This window comes from Tachypleus tridentatus, chromosome 11 (genome assembly GCF_004210375.1).
Source record: "Tachypleus tridentatus isolate NWPU-2018 chromosome 11, ASM421037v1, whole genome shotgun sequence".
Lineage (NCBI taxonomy): Eukaryota > Metazoa > Arthropoda > Merostomata > Xiphosura > Limulidae > Tachypleus > Tachypleus tridentatus.
In genome coordinates, this window is record NC_134835.1 from 37,062,632 (window position 1) to 37,084,763 (window position 22,132).

General features: G+C 35.6%; 1 protein-coding gene across 2 annotated transcripts in view; it reads right to left on the reverse strand.

The window, feature by feature from the left end:
• LOC143231940 (uncharacterized) overlaps positions 1-22,132 on the reverse strand; it is a 243,790-nt gene that overhangs the window by 144,124 nt on the left and 77,534 nt on the right. The window lies entirely within an intron of this gene.

Consider the following 22,132-nt stretch of genomic DNA (forward strand, 5'->3'; position numbering starts at 1 on the left):
TTGTAAGACAACACTGATAGGCTACAAGTTATGTATTAAGCATCAAGGAAATGTAATATCACAGCCACATTTCGCAAGCCAGGCAGGTTTAGTCCATGAACAACAATATTTCATATTAACACAGAGAGAATCGGCCCGGCATGGCCAGGTGGGTTATAGCGTTCGACTCGTATTCTAAGGGTCGCGGGTTTGAATTCAGATCGCACCATATATGCTCGCTCTTTAAGCCGTGAGGGTGTTATAATGTGACGGTCAATCCCACTATTCGTTGGTAAAAGAATAGCCTAAGAGTTGGCGGTGGGTGGTGATGACTAGCTGCCTTCCCTCTAGTCTTACACTGCTAAATTAGGGACGGCTAACACAGATAGTCCTCGAGTAGCTTTGTGCGAAATTTAAAAAACAAACAAACACAGAGAATCAAGAGACGACGCAACAAAGTGTTCTAAGTTGTTATTTGATATTGGTTCTAGATGATCTAAAGCACGTGCTCTTTTTCTTTCTTGTTAGAACATCATAACGTTACGGAACAAAACGTTTTGATGCACTAAAGTTGTTTCGTACTACCAACAACAGCTTCTATGGGAGACGATTTACAAAACCGTTTCGTGTGTCCCGATATGGCAATCAGGAAATGTGATGTAACTGTCTGCTGTGTGGTGCCCATTGGATTTGATGGTCTATACTGAAAATCTATAACACATTATTACCGCTCAGGCTCATGTTTACTGTTAGAGAATCGAGAAGATCTGATGCACTAAACTGGTCGATATTTCCAATCTAGATCCAGTAAACAACATGTATTAGTCTGCGAGATATATATATATACGTGTAAGTGAAGATATACGTGTGTACGTGTTACGGATGTCATTGATGAAATCTCTTTAACAATTTTTTGGTAAAGTGCTATACTTCAATTTATCACTAGTATTATCATATAAACAACATCATATTCTTCATAAGCTCCTCTTATTTATAACCTCATAAGTTATATGCTTGGTAGTATATGTATTCCTAAATATCAGGCGTTATTTTAAAACGACCTCATTTGTTGCCTGATTTCTTGGAACTCTGTATATCAGTCGTCGTTGAATGATTAGAAAACATATCTGACGGTATGTCGCTTTGATTTGTGCTCAATTAATATCATTTTTGTTTTTCATACATCTAGAATTCCTGATACTATATATATATATAGTACTAAGAAATTGACAATCACGTAACTAGATCAATTTCAAAGCATATTAAGACCTTTTTATGTAAGAAACAAACAAAAGCAGCCGCAGTGATTTACTTGTGCACCCAAAATCTGCTCCCTCATGAATAGAAACATGTAATTTAGTCAAAGACTCTATGGTTTCTTGTCCACCTACAGCCTCTCAGGAGAACGTAACTTGTGGAGTGACAACCATCAACAGTCTATATTCTGAAACCGCCGCATCTTTCAACGAAAGCTTCATTATAGATTCATGAATTCTACGATTTAAAGTGGCTCTGTCTGCTGAGTGACTTATATGTTTACTTGAACATCGCAAGTGAGAACCAAAATGGAACGTGTTCTTGGAACATCTCTCTTTTACAACATACGCGCACCCAAAGTAGTAAGTTAGCTGAGTTATGAAGGCAATGTCTTGGTTCACTCTTCTTTTTTTTTTTTCCTGTTTTTTCTTAAATTTATTCGACTAGATATAATTCATGTAGAAGACCAGCATCTTTTGCGAATTAATTGCTTTAAGAATGTATCTTCAAGCACAAGAAATGTAGCTCTACGTACCGATGTTATACAATTTGTTACTAAAATTTTTGTATGTGATTTGTTGCCTCAGTTTATATACGTCCGAACCACAAATAAGTAACACTTTATCAGTATTTCAAGTTAACACTCTATCGGGTTAGAGCTTTATCTTTTTCATAAAAATAATAAAAGTGATTTTAGATGATACGTTCTCAGAAAGGGAAATCAGACTATGATGTAAGTGAAGACAAAATTATAAAAATTCGACTTTTCTTTCGAAGAACAAAATGTGTGTGGGTGAGTTCTTATGGCAAAGCCACATGGACCTATCTGCTGAGTCCACCGAGGGGAATCGAACCCCTAATTATAGCGTTGTAAATCCGTAGACTTGCCGTTGTACCAGTGGGGAACCGAAAAACAGAGATGTATCTGAGACAGATTAGGTATTTACAATAAGTCTCAAAGTCTTTATCTAATTAAATACCTTGTCTGTGTTTTTTTTTTCTAAATTATTTGATTTATAAAAGATGTAAAAAGAAGAAAAAAAAGTCTTATTTTCAATATTTCATCGGCCCGGCATGGCCAGGTGAGTTAATGCGTTCGATTCGTAATCTGAGAGTCGCGAGTTAGAATCCCCGTCAAACCAAACATGCTCGCCCTTTCAGCCGTGGGGACGTTATAATGTGATGGTCAATCCCACTATTCGTTGATAAAAGATTAGCCTAAGAGTTGGCGGTGGGTGGTGATGACTAGCTTCCTTCCCTCTAGTCTCACACTGCTAAATTGGAGACGGCTAGCGCAGATAGCCCTCGTGTAGCTTTGCGCGAAATTCAAAAATAAACAAACAATATTTCATTACATAACTCATGTACACGTATTTGACTATTGAAAAAGTAACCAGTTAGACATGCAAATACAAAAATAAAATTCTGAAGATGTTTCAAAATACCCTTACAAGGACAAGGTTAGTTTTAAATATAACTCTTTTTACGCACTGCATGTTTCTGTTGTGTATTTAATCTCTTAAAAAAATCATCTCTCTCATTCTATCTAACAATTACCCAGAAAATGTAGACACAAATAATCAATTTTTTTTCGCTTGCTAATTTTACTAGAATTTATTGCCTTATGAGGCCCTGACTTCTTTCCTGACGCTTTCTTACAATTTTGAGTTTATTTTTGGCTGAACTGTATTTAAGTTTAAGCCGCCGCTTTGTGTGTGCACTCACTCAGCCCAATTAACAATATGACGGATTGAAGGTCAAGGCATTATTGCTCTTTCAAAGTGCCGGATATAAACACGACGGAACACAGTCCTTGACCTTTCTCTGCTAAAACGTCCCAAATAACAGATACATTTGATAATTCCGACCTTACGTGTGTGTGAATGAACTGATATCAGAACTGGTTTGATAGCAGATACATTTGATAATTCTGACCTTACGTGTGTGTGAATGAACGTCCTACTTCGAGTCCTTCAGGAAAAATACAGTAAAACCCCTTAGGTCATATTTCAGATCTTGTAAATAAGGATGTATAATGGATTTCCACTTTAAATATTATAAAGAGCAGACACACTGTATACTAATGGTAAACTCGTACTCTTTGTTTCCCGTTTGTTGGCACTATATTCTGGAGTGGATGATTACTACTTGTTGGCGTAGGCTGTTTATACGTACACAGCAGGTTCTTCGTAGTTGTAATTAAATGTACGTTAGCTGTTATATGTTTCATGAAGATCTTCAGTTCGAAATATATAGTAAATAAGATACTCTCTGTGAAATTTTGGTTATTTTCAGTTGTATGTTTAGACGTATTCGTTCACAGTATTTGTGTTCCTTGTGTCGCCTCCTCACGTGTGTTTAACTTGAGGTTCCCTCAAAAATCAGTAATACTGCTACTTGATTCGGAAATGTAACATAACGTTCTATCAAGTTTCTGTGGCCGCTACGTGATACGGAAACATTTCAATAACGTTCTATCAGGTTTCTATGATTAGGAATGAAAAACACACACACACAAATGTTTATAAACATTTAAATTTAACGGATGACAGCGACCTCTGGTTTTGTTTTTGGCGCGTATAAACATACAGCCCAATAAATAACTAGTTTTGACAAGTACACTGACAGCTTTAGGAGAGTGTAAACATAGTTCTTAGTTTCGTTTTAGTTATTGTGTTAACTTATAAAGAGAAATCACATTATGCTTTAATCACATGGCTCTCAGTCCAGAATGTCAGTTCTATAATCGTTGTTAGCCATGGTGTTCCAGTTTGTTTTGAATTTCGTACAAAGCTACTCGAGGGCTATCTGTGCTAGCCGTCCCTAATTTAGTAGTGGGAAGGCAGCTAGTCATCACCATCCACCGCCAACTCTTGGGCTACTGCTTTACCAACGAATAGTGGGATTGACTGTAACAGTATAACGCCCCACGGCTGAAAGGGCGAGCAGTATCTGCTCTCAAACCAGTTCTGATATCAGTTCATTCACACACACGTAAGGTCGGAATTATCAAATGTATCTGCTCTCAAACCAGTTTTAATATTAGTTCATTCACACACACGTGAGGTCGGAATTATCAAATGTATCTGCTCTCAAACCAGTTCTGATATCAGTTCATTCACACACACGTAAGGTCGGAATTATCAAATGTATCTGCTCTCAAACCAGTTTTAATATTAGTTCATTCACACACACGTGAGGTCGGAATTATCAAATGTATCTGCTCTCAAACCAGTTTTAATATTAGTCATTCACACACACGTGAGGTCGGAATTATCAAATGTATCTGCTCTTAAACCAGTTTTAATATTAGTTCATTCACACACACGTGAGGTCGGAATTATTAAATGTATCTGCTCTCAAACCAGTTTTAATATTAGTTCATTCACACACACGTGAAGTCGGAATTATCAAATGTATCTGCTCTCAAACCAGTTTTAATATTAGTTCATTCACACACACGTAAGGTCGGAATTATCAAATGTATCTGCTCTCAAACCAGTTTTAATATTAGTTCATTCACACACACGTGAGGTCGGAATTATCAAATGTAACAGATTAATAAAATGAAATATCTCCCTAATTATCGCTTTGATTTTCATAAATAAATCATTTGTTATTCTTTGTTTATTGTGAAGTTATGGAAACAGCACATCTCTTTACACACGGTTAAACCAATTAAATAATGCAAGCGTCTTACAAATAATTTTCATACACACACGTTAAAACTCTAATTATCCGGTTAAATATAAAATACTTGGAAATCTGTGTTAACTATAATTTCTGAAAATAAACTTAATATTTAGTTATCCGATATTTTAGAAATAGCGTCATTTCAAATTTGAATTAACGTGTTTTATGAAATTATTTTATGTGGCTCATTGGATATATTTCATTTGTAAACAAATAAATTATGCCATATATCTTAGCGTAAAACACCGTCAACAATTAGAATACATTTCAAAACCAGTTTGCTCTTAGATGCTAACATGTTGTTTAGATTGAACAGTATGAAGATTTTTAATTAAAAAAAAAAGATACGCCTCACCGCATTTTACTGTTTCACTGAAATAATACGCGATAACTTATCTGTGCAATTGTAACAAACAGTCAATCAGTCAAAACAGAATTAGGGAGACAGTTATGTGCAAATAGCAAAGCGTTAAAACAAGCAAACAAAACAGGCAGTTTAGAATGTGATAAAAACATTTGCGGTTCACTTGATTTTCGTCACAAACTTTAGGCCTATTGGTTTTCTTGTAACACACACTGTATGTGAAAATATCCAAGAGCAACAGTTTACAACAGTCATAACATGTTTGATGATGTTTTCCATTTTCATAATAAATAGATCACGTTGTTCTTTAAGACTCATAACATATATAAATTAATTAATTTAGTGTATTAATATGTAGAGTTATAATAAAACAGTATAGCGTTGCCCGATGAAAAGTCCGGTAAAAGAGCCCAAACCTACTCGAGGGCTATCTGCGCTAACCATCCCTAAATTAGCAGTGTAAGACTAGAGGGAAGGCACCTAGTCATCACCACCCACCGCCAACTCTTGGGCTACTCTTTTACCAACGAATAGTGGTATTGACTGTCACATTATAACATCCCCACGGCTGAGATGGCGAGCATGTTTGGTGCGACCGGGATTCGAACCCGCGACCCTCAGATTTCGAGTCGAACACCTTAACCCACCTGACCATGTCGGGCCGCAATAAAAAGCTTCATCTGAAAGAATAGTTACAGAAAATTACCGGAGAAACATACATTTCCTTTATCTGTATCATCAAATTGTCTTTATTTCTACATATATACGTTTTTTAAATATTTGGACGTGTTGAAAATATAAATAATCATTACGCTTATATTAGCACTGGCTTGTATACAAAATCCGCACAAACCAATCATTCCTGGATAGTCCATATGAATGACCTGACTGGTTCGTAAATTTATTTCACGCAGTTTTACAAAGACTGTTTACGCAATCGGTCTTCTGTAAATTTAACTCATTATGGGATTTCACTATTACTTTTATAACGCACACATAGCCTGAATTGCGGAGAACGTTTTTTGTGGCAATAGGTAACAGACTTTCACAACTCATATATTTCCAGTCCGAGCAAAACGGTAAGAGGTAACCTAATTCTCTGTTCTCAGCTGTTCATGGTTACCTTTTCGAGCGCGATATGACGGTTACCGTGAATCTGAGGGTCCGTGGTTTACGTTATGTTACCAGGACTGCCGATAATGGGATTAATGTGAGGTTTATCCCCGAGCCCAGAAATTAATGGACCTGTACAAAAACTCGCCAAATTGAACTTTAGGAGTGCATTACAAACATTGCCATGCAAAAGACTCGAAAAGCTGTATTTTGTAGTTAATTGATGTTGTGGGGGTTCGTGTGTAAATTATTACCCACGGGCCCGAAACAACTCTCGGTGACCATGTCCGTTACCACCACAAAATAAAAAAATAGTGCTCCGCTCTTTATGGCTGCAGATGTGTTACCGCTGTAGATGCGTTATAAAAGTAACGGTTAAACAACAGTATTCGAACTGACGAGCGTAATCCAAGCGCTTATAATGAGTAATCTTCCTTCTAGTCTATCACTTCTAAATTAAAAACGACTAATCCAGATATTTCTAGTGTATCTTTCTGCGTAATTCAACAAACAAGGGTGTGTGTGTGTGTTTTCTTATAGTAAAGCCACGTCGGGCTATCTGCTGAGCCCACCGAGGGGAATCGAACCCCTGATTTTGCGTTGTAAATCCGAAGACATACCGCTGTACTAGCGGGGGGCCAACAAACAAGCAACGACATACGAGTTTTAAAATCCAGCGAGATAAAGCTGTATATAAACCAAACAACTTCAAGAATGTTTCGAAGAATATCTTGAAAAAGACAGCATTACGGTAATGTATATTTTCTAACTTTTATATTAAAAATGGCGAGTTCCCCGCTGGTACAGCATTAAGTCTTCGGATTTACAACGTTAAAATCAGGCGTTCTATTCCTGATAGCAAAATAATCCGATGTGACTTTGCCATAACAAAAACAAACAAAAATGACGATTTAGAATTTTTCTAGGTATATTAATAAAGTTGACTTACCACTCTAAATTACCAGGTATACAAAAGAAAAGCGAAAGTTACCACACATCTTTGTGTGTGTTCAAAAGAGTTAAAATTTGTACTGATTTTCTACTACGTACTAATAAAGATACTCTCCTAATAAAGATACTCTCATTCGTTGCGAGTTCCTCAATAATATAATTATGTAAGTGTAGTAGTATCACTATAGTTTTTGTAATATCCTTTTCATGTTTCACCTAAAACACATCAAATATGATAACTTACTATTCCAACATTGCTGCTATTAGAAATTGAGCCTTGTTTCTTTCATTTAATTGCAAAGAGAGATTTTATTACAATTATAATTCTAACACAGATATTTCAACAGAAAGGTTTGTCCAGTACTTTCAATTTGATCTATCGCGTGTGATAATGTTTAGTTTGTTCAAGTACTTTTACCTCTTTCCTGATCTTAGAGAAAAATCAACTTCGTATTTTCTTCTGTTTGTTTTAGCCAGCTTATAAAAACGCCATTGGCCAAGCTATTGTTTTTCTTGTCCAATTAATGTTTCTCCTTAAAAACCTGTACGCTCTTCCCAGTTAGCATGACATTTTGATACCTTTGAATCGACAAGCTGAGGTAAGGTTTTATAATATACTCATTTAGATATTTTTTAATTTAATATAAAACCAATTTGGCTTCTACATTAATAAGAAGAGATCAAACAGTGAGAACAGGAACACTAAACACCTACCTGTGAGTAAAATCTGTATTTATTTAACTATTTTTAGGATACTATAAAACCAGTTTGGGCTACATATTAATAAGAAGAGATCAAACAGTGAAAACAGGAACCCTAAACACCTACCTGAGAGTAAAATCTGTATTTATTTAAATATTTTTAGGATACTATAAAACCAGTTTGGGCTACATATTAATAAGAAGAGATCAAACAGTGAAAACAGGAACCCTAAACACCTACCTGAGAGTAAAATCTGTATTTATTTAAATATTTTTAGGATACTATAAAACCAGTTTGGGCTACATATTAATAAGAAGAGATCAAACAGTGAAAACAGGAACCCTAAACACCTACCTGAGAGTAAAATCTGTATTTATTTAAATATTTTTAGGATACTATAAAACCAAGTTGGGCTACATATTAATAAGAAGAGATCAGACAATGAAAACAGGAACCCTAAATACCTACCTGAGAGTAAAATCTGTATTTATTTAAATATATTTAGGCTACCATAAAACCAAATCGGCCTCTACAGAAGAAATAGACAAAACCAATGAAAATAGTAACACCAAACACCTGAGAGACAAATATTTATTTGACAAAAACTCGGAAAGCTCAAAGTTACTGAAGATGAGGCTATATGTACTTCTTATTTCACCGTTTCTAAATAGGTGAGAATAGATTTTGTGAATTAGGGGTTTTGAGTCGAAAGGGTTTTCCATGGAAATACGAAATAAATATTCAGGCAGAGTCCACAGCGTAGCTCCTATACAACCAGAAAGTTTAAAAGCGTATTTACCATATCTTTATGAATATTTAAATAGTGTGTAATTACATATTGGAATCCAAAGAATTTGTCGTAAGGTTATGTAATTTTACAATATACGGAAAATCGTACTGAATATAACTGACGAATGACTTGATCAGAATCATACAGAAAAAGAAAGAAACTTGTACACATTACGCTAATGTTTATCACTTAGTTAATTACCTAAACAATTCTTACTGTTACCACAAGCTGCTTGTCAAACAATATAATCTATCAATGTGAACATGCATAGCTAGTTTGATTAGTTTTGCAAATATATTTTCAAATATCATAACACGGTTTGCAGGCAGTTGAAAAGGTAATAGAAAATCAAACGGGTAATATGTTTATACACACTAAATGAGTTAAATTTAAAACCGGTAGTTTCTTGTGTTAAGCTGGTGTACTTATACACATGTATAACGTTTGTAAAGAAGCAGAGAAGGGGGGGAAAAAAAACCTCTTCAATTAATCATCGCTAATACAGCTTTAATAGCTTTCGTATCTTAGTATATATTAACCAACATTAATTTAGTTTCTAATCTAGCTTCAGCAATTCTGAGTAATTCCTTAACATTCTGTGATATTACAATTTTCATTTCACTTACTAAGGAAATGTGTAAGTGAAATAAAAGCATAATAAATATCGGTTATTTTCCGTTATATCCCGCAATTTTAAAATATATATATAAATATGTATTTTCGGAATATATATAAATATATATATTTATAAATACTTATAAGTATTTAAATTTCAAAAACATATAAATAGGCATTTTATTTATATAGTAAGCATCCATAATGCATATCTAAAACTATGATGATAAAATAATAAGTATTGTATTCATATAATAGAAACTTACCATTTATTGGGGTTTAACGGAACGATAACCATAAATGCAAACATTGTGTTCATTCCTTTCGGTTCAGCCGGACTGTCCATTACATTGCCAGTAACACATTGATATATTTCAGGACTTATACCACTAGAAACCTGGTTTCGATACCTGTGGTGGACAGAATATAGATAGCCCTTCAAGTAGCTTTGAGTTCAAACCCACTATTGTGCTTACCTTCAAACAATCAAAACTGATCGTTTCGTGCAATACTTCGCTTACCTTCAAACAATCAAAACTGATCGTTTCATACAATACTTCACTTACCTTCAACATCAATTTTTTTTCATGTTCCGATATGCTAGTTTCAAACTTAGTCCTTCTTGTTTTGGGGTTGTTGTTGTTTTTTGTTATATCGAAAGTAAAATGTAGCTTTTACATTATAAGAAACATGTTTGTAACATCGTAACATATACGCCACTTGAATAAAATATCCAAGTTTAAGCAGTGCGTTGTTTATTGAATCAGTGCGTGTGTTTTTTTTATAGCAAAGCCACATCGGGCTATCTGCTCAGCCCACCGAGGGGAATCGAACCCCTGATTTTAGCGTTGTAAATCCGGAGACATACCGCTGTACTAGCGTGGACCTTATTGAATTAATACTTCAAATAACACATATCGATCTGTAATGGTAGTTAATTTCAGCTTGAAATTTTAGATGGAAAAAAAATAATCTCTGTTTATAATCTCTCCCTTCCTGTCAGGAATTTAAGATATTACGTTCTTTAAAAACATACACACATTTTCTTTCTAACATACAGGGCCCGGCATGACCAGGTGGTTAAGGCATTCGACTCGTAATCCGAGGGTCGCGGGTTCGAATCCCCGTCATACCAATCATGCTCGCTCTTTCAGCCGTGGGAACGTTATAATGTGTCGGTCAATTCCACTATTAGTTAGTAAAATAGAAGCCCAATATTTGGCGGTGGGTGGCGATAACTAACTGCCTTCCCTCTAGTCTTACACTGCAAAATTAGGGATGGCTATCGCAGATAGCCCTCGTGTAGCTTTGCGCAAAATTCAAAACAAACCAAACATACTTACAATATCATTATTATTATTATTAAATCAAAACGATAGCATTATAAAGTTATTATATATATATACTTATATATGTACGAAATGTTTCAATTTATAAAACGAAATAACTGCTCTTTACAAAACGCAGCTAAATCAAAATGTGTAAACCGTTTCCTACGGAAAGATCCGGAAGTGTTCTCATCTATTCATTTACGTGTGTCGATATTCGCTTTATGAGATTGAACGAAATAAATTGAAACTGATACGGCGCAGTGGTGAAATATTAACATGCAAAAAATGAGCGTTAGGCCCGAAATGACCATGTGGTTATAGCGGTCGACTCCTAACCTGTGGGTCACGGGCTCAAATCTCCGTCACCAGATATGTTCGCTCCTTCAGTCGTGCAGACGTTATAATGTCACAGTTAATTCCACAATTCGTAGGTAAGTAGAACAGCCCAAGAATTGGCTGTTGGTAGTGATTACTAGTTTCCTTCCTTCTAGTCTTAAACTGCTAAATTAAGGATGGCCTGAATTTATGGATATTGTGAAAGTATATTAGAAAGAGGGAAAGAACGGTACTTGAATTAAACCTATGCTCGCTTTGGAAAGAAATATACTACAAAAAAGTGTATTGTGCATCATAACGATCAATTAAACTAAAATCGTATTACCAGTTTCACTGAAATGAACTGGTGTTAAGACAATAAATAAGTCCATTATACCAAAGCCATCAGTATCTCCTTTCCAGGCCCCGGCATGGCCAGGTGGTTAAGGCACTCGACTCGTAATCTAAGGATCACGGGTTCGAGTCCCTGTCACACTAAAAATGCTCGCCCTTTCAGCCGTGGGGGCGTTATAAAGTGACAGTTAATCCCACTATTCGTTAGTAAAAGAATAGCCCCAGCGTTGGCGGTGGATGGTGATGACTAACTGCCTTCCCTCTAATCTTACACTGCTAAATTGGGGACGACTAGCGCAAATATCCCTCGTGTAGCTTTGCGCGAAATTCAAAACACAAACAATCTTCTTTCCAGGCACTGAAACTTATACAGCTTACCCAATAAACTAAGTACGGCCTAAATTGATTTATAAATTGGTGTGTATATTTATTGTAGTATTTTCTTACCTCTGGATGTCTTTAACCAATACAGAACCAAGTCAAAAGACTGTAAAACAGCTACATAAATAAATTTTCTTTCGCATGTCATCAGTTTCGATTTACAATAAACGTTCCAACATTTTTATTTCTTTAGAGTTGGTCATAAGCACAGTCATAATTCCTTTGGCTATTTTTTATTGTTTTTGGTTTTTAATTATTTCTTGACTGTAAAACAAAAAGCTACTAACTGGGCGATCTGTACTATTTCTTCCACGTAACATTATTTTTAAGTTTGTTAACCCGCTGACTTAACGTTGAGACACCGAAGTTACTGTATTTGAAATGCATTATCCTATTGTTTGAAAGTAGTAGTGTATAATAAAGTAAAATAGATATATTTGTTTTCTTATTTCCCGTTTGTTATTACAGTGAAGGATTCTCTATTCACTCGACTCATAATATGCGGGTTCCATTCCCCATCACACCAAACATACTCCCCCCTTTCAGCAGTGGGGGCGCTATATAATATTACGGTCAATTCCACTACTAGTTGGTTAAAGAGTAGCCCAAAAGTTGGCGGTGTGTGGTGATGACTAGCTACCTTCCCTCTAATCTTACACTGCTAAATTAGGAGCAGCTAGCGCAGATAGCACTCGTGCATCTTTGCGCGAAATCCCAAACAAACAAACACTTTTTAGTAATCTTTTTTTATTTTAAGATTGGCAACCCAAACATGTCTTGCTAGTTTTAACAAATATTGAAGTTTTGTTTGTTTTATTGAAATAAAAAATAGAGCACACAAAGTCCTACTTAATATTACATTCATTCGTCTTTCCCGGATGTGTTGTAGCGTTTATCTTCAAATGGAAGTTTCAGATAGTTGGAGTATTCTCACCACCACATTAATTCTACACCATCAAGCACTCAGAACAGTAAGACGTTTTTACTCGGCTGGTTTGAAACTTAAATAACATCTGAGAGTAATGAAAAAAAGAAAACGTTCACTAAAATATATTTTTAATTGAATTTCTGTTATACCAATAGCTAGAAGAACATTAACCAACAGAAAATCAATACAGAAAGCAAATCGAAATTGTAGATTGACAGACTTTGTTCTAAACAGGACTTATTGTCATAAAACTGAAGAACAAAACTAGGGCATTTTTAGAACGTTTATGTATTTTATGAAAAAAAAATTATTCCAAAATATTTTTGAAGTTACACCCACTTTACAAGATATGGTATTTTTATTATCTCTGGTTTTTCTTCTAGCTTCCTATGGAAATAGAAATTAAAACAATAATTTTCTGGTAAGAAAATATTTGGTTAGGATGGGATTATACATGTGACCTTTACGTACTACGAAACGGCATAATGAATAGCATATCACATATGAAAACAGCCTTATAACATTGGTGTTACCATATCAATGTGCTCTTTATCATAACATTCTACTGATGGAGATAACTCGTCCTCCTACGGTGCTCATCTGTTTGGCAGCTTTCTGGAAGAAGGGGTCATCAAGCGGATGGACTGGTCAGCACGGACTTGAATCTCATCAAACCGACATGATTTTCTCTGGGAAAACGCTTCTCAATACGAAATTCACCTCTATGCAACGTTGATGACCTAAAACCAACAAAACTGACGGATGCGTGAGCCTTATTACATTTCACTGATTCCCAAATTTCCAGCTTAACACATTGATATACGACTTCCATTATTGTTCGAAGCAGACCTACACTTTATAAACGAAAGTCTTCTGACAATTTCTTGGCTTGCAAACTCTATATTATCAAGTACATATTTGTGGTAATGGACTCCAATGGCATGTATTTACATATCAAATTACATGAGTGGTCGCCTGCATAAATATTAACACAAAGGCATAACGATACCTAATAACTGGTGACTTATTAATGTATCTCAAAACGGCTGTTATGGGTAGTAACACTTTTATTGATAAGGCGAGAATAACGTTTCGACCTTTCTAGGTCATCTTCAGGTTAAGAAAGAGAGTTTGAATGTGACCGTTGATAGACATGTCTTAGTGACGAGAGTATAAACGAGTACGGGATTGTAGGGGGCGTTGAAGGTGGATGTTAGGTTATTAATTAGTATAGCTATAAAGGTATTTCTTTATATTGGTTTAGTTTTGGTTTTAGTTGCTCTATAAGTGGGGCTTCTTTGATTTTACATTTGTTTATATTTGTTTCCATACTTAATATCTGGGTGTTTCCTATGGTTATGTTGTTTATTTGATTTGTATTGTTCAAAAACGTGTGAAGGTTTTTTTTTTGTGTTCTTTGAATCTAGTTTCCATTTTTCTGCATGTTTCTCCAATATAGAAGTCTTGACAGTTTTGCATTGTATTTTATAAATTATGTTGTTGTTGTGTTTGTCAGCGTAGTTTTTACATAGTATGGACTTCAGTTTTGTACCTGGTTTGTGAATAAATTTGGTGTTTACTGGAGTGTCGTATTTTGTTACAAGTTTTTTTCCAAATGTTGGTTATTTTTTCGCTGATGTCGGGAGCATATTGTACGCAGCAGTATAAGGTTTTGTAGTTTGTTGTATCTTGGGGTTTATGGTTGGTCTATGTGGGTGCATATAATTTTTTCAACGGTTTTTTGAGAAAATTTGTTGATGTTGATGAAGTGTTGTTTTATTTTGTTGATTTTATCGTTAATTTTATAGGGTGAACATAGTTTTGTGGCTGTGTTAATTTGGTTTCTTAATATGTTGAGTTTTTGTTTTATTTCATGTGACAAGTCCCAGGGAATGTATAATCCAGTACGGGTAATTTTTCTGTAGATTTCTGTTTTGAATTGTGTATCAGTTCTAGTGATTTTGAGGTTAAAAATGCTATTTGGTTAGTTGTTTTTTTTTCCTGTTCATAGGTAAACTTAACGTTGGGGTGTATCGAGTTAACGTGAATGAAAAAACACTGTGTGTGTTCTGTAGATGTGAATCCAACAATTGTATCATCAACATACCTGTACCTGTATAGTGGTGGGTGTAAGGCTGAATTGATCGCTTCTGATTCAATCTGTGTCATGAGAATGTTGGCTAGAACTGGTGACACAGAATTACCCATACTTAGGCCATTTATCTGTAGGTAGTTTTGGTTATTGAACATAAAGTTAGTTTTGGTGGTAGTGAATTCTATAAGGGTTGCTAATTGCTGACGTATTTGTGGCCAGCAATTGAACCCTATAATTATAACCACGTATTTTCTTGTTCCTATTCTTAAGCAATGAGCACACAATGACACAACTTTGTACCACTCTCTGATACAACAGATTTCAAAAACTCTATCAACACCAATACTCTCGTTCCAGCTGTCTTTTCTTCACACTCACCGGTCTACATCCTGGTTTCATCCTAAATCACTTCCAATAATTCCTCAACAACTTAAATTTATTTATTTCACCTTTAACGAAGAGAATGACTTACAATAAGATGTTGTCGCTGGACTAACCTGGACCAGCAGTTTCTCGTTAACATCACAAACACATAGTCATATATATAAGGCCCCGGCATGGCCAGGTGGTTAAGGCACTCGACTCGTAATCCGAGTGTCGCGGGTTCGAGTCCCTTTCACACTAAACATGCTCGCCCTTTCAGCCGTGGGGGAGTTATAATGTGACGGCCAGTCCCACTATTCGTTGGCAAAAGACTAGCTCAAGAGTTGGTGGTGAGTGGTGATGACTAGCTGCCTTCCCTGTAGTCTTACATTGCTAACTTAGGGATGGCTAGCGCAGATAGCCCTCGAGTAGCTTTGCGCGAAATTCGAAACAAACCAAACACATATATACGATACGTTCTTATTGTTTCGTTCTGTTAACTAAGGCCCCAAATTTCTAGCTTATCTTAACATAATGTTTAACGACAACAGAGTACCCATCCACTGAACTAAACTATATAAATTCAAAGCTAACACTTATCATTCAATAGGCAAGTATATATCACGCCTTCCTTTAAATTTACAGCTTTCTTTAAATCTGAAGGCAAACCATTCCAAAGACCTACTGCCCTGACAGAAAAATAAAACTGTCTCAGATGAAAATATCTAACTACCCTGCCAAAATATATATTTATATCCCTTAGTCCTAAAACTGTCACCATTAAATACGAAAAAAAAAAAGATTATGGAAAAATATGGCCAAGAGTTATGCCGCCCCCTCACCAGTTGAAGAGCGATATGTCTTCGAACTTATGGCGCTAGAAACTGGTTTCGATACCCTTGATTCCCAGAGCGCAGATAGCCAGCCTACTGTTTTGGTGCTGAATTACATACAAATAAACATACATACATACAAGCCAAAAATTGTTGTCACTTCTAAACTTAGCGAAACTGGATCTTTGTCCTAGCCCATCACGCAGTATAACTGAAACAAATGTATTAATTTTTCTATTTTCTGTATATTTTAAAATCATAATTACCAGCCAAGCCTTGTTTCAGTTATTTACAAACCTTATCTGCTTACGCTTATTCTAAATGAAATCTTTATTCTCTGCCCCAGTAGCTTACGTTCACACGAAGAGATTGCCATTATTTACTAAGTCCTAAAAGAGGCTTAAAATTTATCAATAATCTCAAGCTCAAATTTCTTAAAACAAGTTCCAACGTCATAGAAGACTACACGCTACTCGAAATCTCGTTTTAAGATCCATCTTTTGTGAGTTCTCGAAATTTACAGATTACGAAAGTAAATATATAGAGTGGTAAAAGCATGTAAATCTAGTTACCCAATTAAAAACCAACTGTTAACAGTCCTTCCTGTATAAGTAAATAGAAATTTCAAGGTCACATACGTTGACGAAACTAAATACCATATAAAAACTAGAACCTATGAACACTTAGATTTTCCAAGTAGGACTAGTCGCTGCCCAAGTAAACTTTGACATTCGTGTAATTAATAATGTCATGAAATTACAAGTCATAATAAATCTTTTGAGACTTTCTCTTCATCACAACCTCATTTTCAGACCAGACTAATCATAGCAACAACCAGATCTAAATAACCTAAAGATAGCCCTCAAACTGTTTGTTTCTTTTTTTGTTTTTGAATTTCGCGCAAAGCTACACGAGGGCTATCTGCGCTAGACGTCCCTAATTTAGCAGTGTAAGACTAGAAGGAAGGCAGCTAGTCATCACCACCCACCGCCAACTCTTGGGCTACTCTTTTAACAACGAATAGTGGGATTGACCATAACTTTACAACGCCCCCACGGCTGAAATGGCGAGCATGTTTGGTGCGTCGGAAATTCCAACCCTCACATTACGAGTCAAACTCCTTAACCGCCTGGCCATGCCCTCAAACTGAATTGCTTTAACCCTTGTATTAGTAAACTAACCATCACTATTCGAACCTTGTATCTTAAATTATAATTAATATTCCATCTTCGTTTCTACTGAATCCAAGATTGGTCAGTGGTAAGATTGAGAGCTAAAAAAGCTAAAATCAGTGATTGGGTGTTTACGATATAACCAGCACGTATTATCATTTGCGCTTAAAGCCAGGAAACATTTGTTATTTCGTGCATTCAGTATTTTTACAGCTTATATATATCATGACATTTCACATTGTGATTTCATTTATTTGTTTCACGAAGTAAGTTTGTTCATCGTTACTCTGGTTTCACCTCGTATGTAATCAACTATATTGACACACATGCTTTCCACTGGAATGAGTGTTTTCCGTCATGTTCAATACTCTAAAAAAAACGTTTTCTCTCTATTGTATCTTCCATATCTTAAAAACTAGTGATACTTTTTTTTTAAATTAAATCTCCCTGACATTGTGATATAGTACCACGCTAACAGGGTCTTACATTTTAAATTCGTCATTTTATTTTATATGGTGTTGCTTCAGAGAAACAGTAATAACTTTCTTGATGAAGAGAAACCCATTTGAAGTAAAATATATTCTCAAGACGGCTGGTATGGGAATTGAAACTTTAATTAAAATAAAGTACAAAACGTTTCGACCTTCTTAGGTCACCTTCATGTTAACCTGAAGATGACCTAAAAAGATCGAAACAGTAATAACTTTGTGATATTTCGAGTTTATAGCTGAGAAAATTGTTTTTTTATTTGTAACCAGTTTGTGATTAAAAAACACACCGCCCGGCATGGCCAAGCGTGTTAAGGCTCCTAATCTGAGGGTCGCGGTTTCGCCGTGGGGGCGTTATAATGTGACGGTCAATCCCACTATTCGTTGGTAAAAGAGTAGCCCATGAGTTGGCGGTGGGTGGTGATGACTAGCTGCCTTCCCTCTAGTCTTACACTACTAAATTAGGGACAGCTAGCACAGATAGCCCTCGAGTAGCTTTGTGGGAAATTCAAAAATAAACAGACAAATAAGGAAAACACAGAGCATTAAATACGCTAATTGTGAAATTAACTTAGCAGTTAATCTTAAAAACAAAATAAATTATAGTTTTGATCTCTACTTTTTGAATTTATTGACTTATTTATGCACGTTTCCATAATCCTGATGTTTTGTTTCGAATTTCGCGCAAAGCTGCACGAGGGTTATCTGCACTAGCCGTAACTAATTTAGCAATGTAAAACTAGATGGAAAGCAGCTAGTCATAATCACCCACCTCCAACTCTTGGGCTAGTCTTTTGCCAACGAATAGTGGGATTGGCCGTCACATTATAACGCCCCACGGCTGAAAGGGCGAGCATGTTCAGTGTGAAAGGGACTCGTATCCGCGACCCTTAGTTTATGAGTCGAGTGCCTTAACCACCTGGCCATGCCGGGCCTCATAATCTTGAAAGGATAATACCTGGCAACATTAATCATATTTCTAGTTAGTTCACTCTGTACTTGACAACTTTGGTTACGAAGTATGAATTATTATTGTATATATTACAAATAAATAGCTTTGAATTTATTTTTTGACTGCTCTCTTTTGAAGTGTTCAAGTTTCACTTTGTATGACAAAAGATTTTAAATAAACCTTGCCATATTCCAGAGTAAATTGAGAAAATTTGTGAAAAGATGTGTTAGAAAATAAATACATAATAATAAAACTTCACTTAATTATCTATTATTATTTAAAGTCATGTCTGGGGTTGTATTGGCTCCTAGTTGGATAAAATTAAAGCCGTATGCAGGTCTTCTAATTTCTATAAGAAAGCACGCATCTTGAGTTCTTTGAAACATCTCGATTTAACCAGTTTTAGCGAGAATAATTAAAGGGCTGTCATATATAAATGGTTGTTTCAGTGTGCATGTGAAATAAATAAACCATTATTTACTAGAATATGTAAGGAATTCTACCATCGTCCAGCTTTTAAAATCTTTTAATTCTATTCATCTCTCCTCGTTTGCTGAAAGGAAAGTGACGTAACGTTGATATAAAATATTGTTAAACAATGTGTTATTTAGAGTTGTAAACACTGCAGATGAGCAAGAAGATATGTTTCTGGAGTCAGTAATGTAATGTTTCTACACTGAATGATAAAAAAAAAAGAGTCCTCAGGGTAATATCTCAAACTTGACACCAATTGTTTTTGTTACCCTAAGAAGAATCTTGTAATATCTTGAACTTAACACAATTTTTTGATGTTACCCTACGAAGAATCCCTGAAAGAAACATCTTGAAACGTGTCACCAGCTTTTACGTTACCTAAACAAGTGTAGCCATATCCTTTGAACGATAAAAACCTACATTTAGTTTATACAACACCTGCAGTTTCACGTGGTTCTAGTATTACAAATACACTAAGATGCACTAAAAGCCAGGATTTTGTATTAGCTCCTTCACGCGACGTGTTTTAGTCAAAGTATAAATTGCTGAGTAATCCGTTAACATATAAAAGCGGACCAGAATTTTTTTTTGTATCTTTCACTTGAGCTATTGTTGCAATTTCCTACGAAAATATACGATAGTTGTGCAGTCAAAACAACCTGCAGAATACGTTGTGTGGTACTAACAGGATAATTTAGCAATTCTCCAATTTCTTTAGCTCGGACTCTGGTAACCCAAACTAATACATGTTATTAACGTACGTGTTCTACTATGCCCTTACTTCACATGACAAGTTTCAGAGCAATCCATAGAAAAATACAAGAGATGTAAAATCTCTAATTTTGATTGAATTTCTTCCTTTTTTCGTACCAAAAGTGGGGAAAATTTAAACGATTGAAAACGTTATTTAATTTTCATGGTTTTTTCTCACATTTGGTGCACTGATACATCTTGACGTTTTACAGTTAGATGTGAAATTTAGTTTCAATGTAAGTCACGTGTGCAAAGCTATTCAACAAAAACTGCTCAACTTTAATCAAAACTTTTGCACTCACTTAAGTAAAACGTCACATGAGCTATAGGACTAAACATCTTACTACAGCTTCACCTAAAAGTAAAAGAGTTTGTTTTTCTTTTTGGCATTCTGATCAAAGACGACTGACATAGATAAGCAAAACTATAGAATGCAAGCACGTGCAAATACATAAGTATTGTTTTGGTCAAGCAAAACAAAAATCATAAAGGTGAAAGGCAATTATTGTTTACTTTCTAGCAAACATTTACTAAATTGTCCGAAGCTATCCTATTTTAAAAAAGTGTTTAGCGCAACGTGTTTTTAATGTATGGTTTTTTGTGGTAAAGCTCCATAGGCTATTTGCTTTGTGTGTCCACCGACGGGAATCGAACCCCTGACTTTAACGTTGTAAATCCGTAGACTTGCCGTCGTACCAGTGGGGAACCACGTAATATCAGCTCAGATTATTAGTGTAAATAATGATGCATTATACGACTGTACCGATTACGTGGGGTGATGACATGAAACTCTTGAACTAAATTCCATTGCGTTCCTATAAAGGAAGCTATTAACTCCGTTTTAGCCAGAAAAGACAACCACAATTTATTTTGAAGAATCTGGTTGTTTCTGTAATGTAAAAGTCTGTTCCGAATAATATGGTAGCCATCCTAAAGCTAATGTTGGTTACTATCGAGTGTCACTTTTTTATTTCGTGTGGTTTGGTGTTGTATATTGACAAAAGAGTCATGTTATCTAATCAAAAACGCATTAGGTGTTAAAAATGTGCGTCCAAAAAAGGATTAAGAGTGCGATATATTTGCTGTAACATTCTTATCAATGCTATTAATGTAGCGACCAGTTTGTCCACCATTTTTTAATTACTTTGAGTTGCACACTCAATCCTTGTTTTCTTTTTTGAGCTGCAACTTTTCTTCAGATCCGGCATGGCCAGGTGGGAGATTGACCGTCACATTATAACGCCCCCACGGCTGAAAGGGCGAGCATGTTTGGTGTGACGAGAATTCGAACCCGCGACATTCAGATTACGAGTCCAGCGCCTTAATCACATGCCCATACCGAGCCGTTAAAATGTGAATCATTATTCTGTGCTAATTCATAGCTTTCTATTAAACATTCAACAGAGGTTTTGTTTGTTAACGATTGTCGTTCTACTTTGAAAATATTCATTAATAACCACTGACGAATCAAAAGTATTTCCAAGTATAAATAAAACAGCTGCATTCTCTGTAGGCACAGCTCACTAGAGCTACGTCATAACACAATATGTATAAAACAAGCATAAATATATAAATAATGAGATGTGTGGAATTACCTCCTCTGGCCCGGCATGACCAGGTGGGTTAAGGCGTTCGACTCGTAATCTGAGAGTTGCGGGTTCGAATCCCCGTCGCACCAAACATGGTCGCCCTTTCAGCCGTGGGGGCGTTATAATGACGGTCAATCTCACTATTCGTTGGTAAAAGAGTAGCCCAAGAGTTGGCGGTGGGTGGTGATGACTAGCTGCCTTCCCTCTAGTCCTACACTGCTAAATTAGGGACGGCTAGCGCAGATAGCCCTTGTCTAGCTTTGCGGGGAATTCCAAACAAACAAACCTTTTCTTCACACCTAACGATGGTTTTGATGAGATGTATATATACAGATATATATACAGATAGCAAGTCCATGAAATAAATTCATTCGTGTTATTTAACTTATTTATAGCAACAACAAAAAACATTTCCAATGGGCACTCAGAAAATATTATTTAAATAAAACAGTTGAAATTAGTGGAAACAAGGCAGATAGAAGTACGTAATAATAATCTGCCACAGTTTTCATGTTCAGCTTGTAAATATATTCGTTTAACGTAGTATTATCTTAGTTAAGTACTATTACTTAGAAAAACACAATAGATTAATGTGACGTAAAATTGTAATTTTTTTTTATTTATTCTTTAACGTTGAAAT